Source organism: Notothenia coriiceps, unplaced genomic scaffold (genome assembly GCF_000735185.1).
Source record: "Notothenia coriiceps isolate Sejong01 unplaced genomic scaffold, NC01 NC01_scaffold00024830, whole genome shotgun sequence".
In the NCBI taxonomy this organism is placed as follows: domain Eukaryota; kingdom Metazoa; phylum Chordata; class Actinopteri; order Perciformes; family Nototheniidae; genus Notothenia; species Notothenia coriiceps.
Genome location: NW_011357531.1, coordinates 299,197 through 304,099, shown reverse-complemented (window position 1 = coordinate 304,099; position 4,903 = coordinate 299,197). Strand labels below are relative to the sequence as shown.

Below are 4,903 nucleotides of genomic sequence, written 5' to 3'. Positions count from 1 at the left end.
TGTCACTAAATTCAGCAAAAAAGTCTGTTACCATTGTTGAATACAGACAAAAGTGGAAAAAAACGATTAATCCCCTCTAGACTGTAAATAAAAGAAAAATGGTTGATTTATGTATGTCTGAATGATGACTGCCAAAACATGTGAAAGCTGGCATCCAAAATCCCACACAAAGCGAGCACTGAGGTTGACATCATGCCCCAAGCAGCAAATCAACTGGTTCCATATCAAATAATTGATTGGCTTTGATTTCCACCATAAGTCAAGAGGGACGGGTCCCAGGCCGATGGCAGCTTTTCCTTTCTTTCAAAGAGATTTTTAAAGTAAGTCGACGTAAACTGGATAAATTGGAGTGATCATCAAACCACACTGAGCTCAGTATTGGAAATAACTCTTCAGAATCTCTTCATGGGCTTTCCACCTATCAATTAAATATCTATATTGCTTTACAGAAGGAAACGTGCCTCTGTTGCAGTAACATTATCCAATAACACAACTCTGATAGCTAATGTAATAGCAATAGGTAAAGTAATGTTTTTGTGGAATATGATTATGAAGTGACCGTACCTGCATGAATGTATTATAATAATTTGATTACAGTCCTTGAATTTCCATAACCAAACGGTATGTTCCCACTTTAATTCATTCTGGTGTATTCCAACCCAACAGGCAAGGCATTTTTTTGTGCGAAAGCTTTGGCCTGACCTGGCGCCCTCAGAAAATCCCCTGGCTCCTGATCTATTCCAAATGTTGGATGGTTGGTATTTTTGCACATGGAAGACATTTCAAAGTCAAATGAAACCAATCAATAATTAATGTTGGTCTTCAAAGTTTGCAAATAAGTCTCTAAGAAAATGACACATTTTGTTATATATTTTGAAATTGTACATGTAGGTTTTAAATGCAGAATAATCAACCAGTGTTGTGAAATATTGTACAATGTTCAATAATCTGATTAATTTCCCTTGATTTGTTTGAACAAAGTGTAATTAATGTCACTTGCAACCACATGTGTTGCTTCAAACATGTTATGCAATCAGTATACTTTTATTCCACAACATTTGCATTTCATTCATTATTAATAATAGTTTAATTATGGATTACATGTATCTGACACATCATATGCGCTGCACTACATAATTTATAATTGTTACAAGATCAATAACATGAGAACTGGGACTACAATACACTGTACTGCATGTTCTTAGAATGATCTCCTCTTACAATTCTGTAACACGATATAAATGATATGACAGGTATACTCCCGTTTATCTGGTACAAAGAATTGTGCTGCTGTCTTTATCTTCTGAATCTCTCAGAATCAAAACGTATCTTCTTAAAGCCTGTCAATAAAAATACAATGACATAAAATAAGTATATATATATATATGTAAGTAACACTGGATGCTAACCCCCTAGATAGCATCGTATATGTCAGGGTTGAGAGAGGCAAGCAGGACCCAAATGCAGATTAACAGAAAATACCTTTATTTCAAGGTTTACAGACAGAACACTACCCAGTGAATACAGTCTAACAACAACAAGGAACTCACAAAGACTAACAGAAAACACAGAACCTAAATGCACACAGGACTAATCAAACAAACAAGAGACAGGTGAGGAGGGAGGAGAAAACACAGGGGCACCAGGTGAACACAATCGGGTAATCAGGTAGGAGGGAAAACAGAGAGAAAGCAACAGGCAGGAACGGGGGGTGTGAACACTTTACAAAATAAAACAGGAAACCAAAGACAGAAAAAGACAAGACAAAACACAGACAGATGGTGACAGTACCCCACCCCCCCTCAAGGGACGGATCCCAGACGTCCCAAAAAAAGTCCAGCAGGGTGGGTGGAGGGGGTCCGGAGGACGGGCCCGGGCCGACAGCCCAGGGGCAAGGCAGAGTCCAAGGTGGGGCGAAGGCCACAGCGGGCGAACTCAGGGGGCCGAGCATGAGGGCGAAGGCAACGGCAGGAAGAGTCAGGGGGCCGGGCCCGAGGGCGAAGGCAGCGGCAGGAAGAGTCAGGGGGCCGGGCCCGAGGGTGAGGACCGCGGCACTCAGGGGGCCAGGCTCAAGGGCGAAGACCAGACAGCTCCGGAGGCCGGGCAGGACCCGGTGTCTGCTGAACAGGAACCGGAGCCGGTGGGACAGGCTTCGGCAGGATCCCCCACGGAAGAGGACCAGGAGTTGGCAGGACCCCTGGCGAGACAGGTGATGGCGGGGCCTCTAACTGAACAGGACAAGGGTTTGGCAGGACCCCCGGCAGAAGAGTTGACGGCAGGACAGTACTCGGCGGGACCCCCAACGGGACAGGACATAGGGTTGGCAGGACCCCCGGCAGGAGAGTAGTCGGCGGGACCTCCAACGGGACAGGACATGGAGCTGGCAGGACCCCCAGCAGAACAGGACATGGTGTCGGCAGGACCCCCGGCAGAACAGGTGACAGCAGGACCTCCAACAGGACCCGGGGAGCTGGAGTGGGTCGGAACACCGACAGAACTCAAGGGACCGGAGCGGGCCGGAGAGCCGGAACGTGAGCCAGAATCATAGCAGCCGGGGCCGGCACTGGAGTCGGAACTGGAGCTGGAATTGAAGCCGGAATCATGGCTCTTGGGGCTCAGGCTGCTAGCCTAGAATCACACACTGAGAGGAAGTCCAAAGTCCAGCCAGGTAAGAATTGAACTAAACCTAGTTTCTCCATTGCCATCTGGTGCGCCTCAGCCAGAGCAGCCTCACGCTGCTGAACTCCGGACGCTCCCCTCCACTTATCAGAGCAGCCAGCCAACGAAAAGGAAAAACTGAGTAAATCTAGCTCAAATGGATCTGCTGGGCCCATATTTGGTGAGTTCCTTCTGTCCGGGTTGAGAGAGGCAAGCAGGTCCCAAATGCAGATTAACAGAAAATACCTTTATTTCAAGGTTTACAGACAGAATTCTTCCCAGTGAATACAGTCCAACAACAACAAGGAACTCACAAAGACTAACAGAAAACACAGAACCTAAATGCACACAGGACTAATCAAACAAACAAGAGACAGGTGAGGAGGGAGGAGAAAACACAGGGGCACCAGGTGAACACAATCGGGTAATCAGGGAGGGAAAACAGAGAGAAAGCAACAGGCAGGAACGGGGGGTGAACACTTTACAAAATAAAACAGGAAACCAAAGACAGAAAAAGACAAGACAAAAAACAACACAGACAGATCGTGACAGTATGTATATTGGGTAGCATATAAGCAGATAAGGTTCTAATGTAATTGCCAACAGTTACAAATGAGCCATTGAAACATTATTTGCTGTTGTTAACATAGATAACTGATGCTTAACATTTAACACTTTGTACTGTTTCTGTTTCTGATTTTATGTAAAGCGTCTATGAGCACCACGAAAAGCGCTATAAAAATATAATGTATTATTATTATAATTCATTATTAACAAAATATGTTAAGTGATATTCATATATAACCATATATCTTCAGTATTTATTATGTGTGCATAATTTCTTAATTATTTGTCATTCCACTTTAAAATGGGCGCATGGAATTATCATTATATTTATTTAGCATTTTAAATGCTTTATTTAATATTGAATGGCTAAAAGACAACAAGTTCAGCTTGGTGCATTAAAAGGGGATTTCTAAATCTGGCAGAGCTAATATTATTGCCGCCACATTTTGCAACCCCTCTGTAGCCTTGGCCAGGATGGTCATAATCTCACCAGAATCCCAGAATGGTGTTAGTTAATACCCTTTAGTTTACACAAATAAAGGAATTTACTCTTAGCATATCAGGTGAAATATTGATTATGGAAAATGAATCAACCAATTTATTATTCATAGTCTGCCAAAAGAACATAAAACTCGTCCCCTAAGTGGATGAAACCTGCTGCACTTCTGACACAAGTGTTTTTTGCATTGTTCTGAGTAGGAACATTTGAAAATCATGAAAATATTCCATATTTGCTCCTTTTGACCATTTCTGGGACAGGCAGAGCATATGGAAAATGATTAATTATAGGAGAAGTATAACTGAAGCCCACCACCCAAGTGTGTGTCTCCCTAAACTGGCTCTCATTTACTCTTTAATTAAGAGGGCAATTCTTGGCTCCAATGTAAGTATACAGATCAATCCTATTTTTCATGTTCGCTGAATATTAAATCCATATTGCTTTTATTGCATCAATTTAGAATTGCTCCTAATGAGGACATTTGTAATACTGTGGTGTGGCTTTGCCGGTTATGTGACACGAATAAAGATGGCTGTCGACATGACTCCTTCCATGCTTTCGCAGTCTCCACTCGCTCGCTGGTCTTGACAGTCGCCTTGTAAACAATGTGCAGCGTGGAGCCAAATCAGTTGGCACATTCCTTACTGACTACCACCTGCCATTGACACACAGTGATTGGCAACCACCTGTCATTGGCCAGGCTCTTGTTTGATTTAATCCTCAATCCAAAATCCATCCTAACATGTGCTGCCTCATGCATACCAAGCAGAGGGCTGCCTGGGAGGTTAAATTGTTCATTATCTGATTATAGGAGACACATTGTTGAATTACTAGCAATGATGATACAACACCGTTTTTGAGGGAGAGAATCATATTTGGCAAAGAATACTCAAATATATTCTTTATTACAGGCATGTTACAATCACCCAATTTGCGTAATTTCAACTAAAATGTCACATTTTGTTCAGTGCTGCAGTATCTGTGTCAAGTTCCAAGTGTCCAAAATATTAATTAATTATGAAAAATTACAAGCAGCCCATGACAAATTACCCCTGATTTTTTTTTCGCTGAGGAGGACGATTGCCATTTTTCAACGTTAACATCGTGCAAAAAAAAAGATGTCTTCCTTCTTTATATCAACTCGATAGCAATAGCACAGGATTTCAGAAATAATTAAAA

The 4,903-nt window shown here is 42.5% G+C and overlaps 1 long non-coding RNA gene across 1 annotated transcript; it reads left to right on the top strand.

The window, feature by feature from the left end:
- The first annotated feature begins 2,122 nt into the window (after nucleotides 1–2,122).
- Nucleotides 2,123–2,783, top strand: LOC104955822 (uncharacterized). The gene is made up of 2 exons (XR_799488.1): nucleotides 2,123–2,243; nucleotides 2,319–2,783. It is a non-coding gene; the product is annotated as an uncharacterized lncRNA (long non-coding RNA).
- Nucleotides 2,784–4,903: the final 2,120 nt, after the last annotated feature.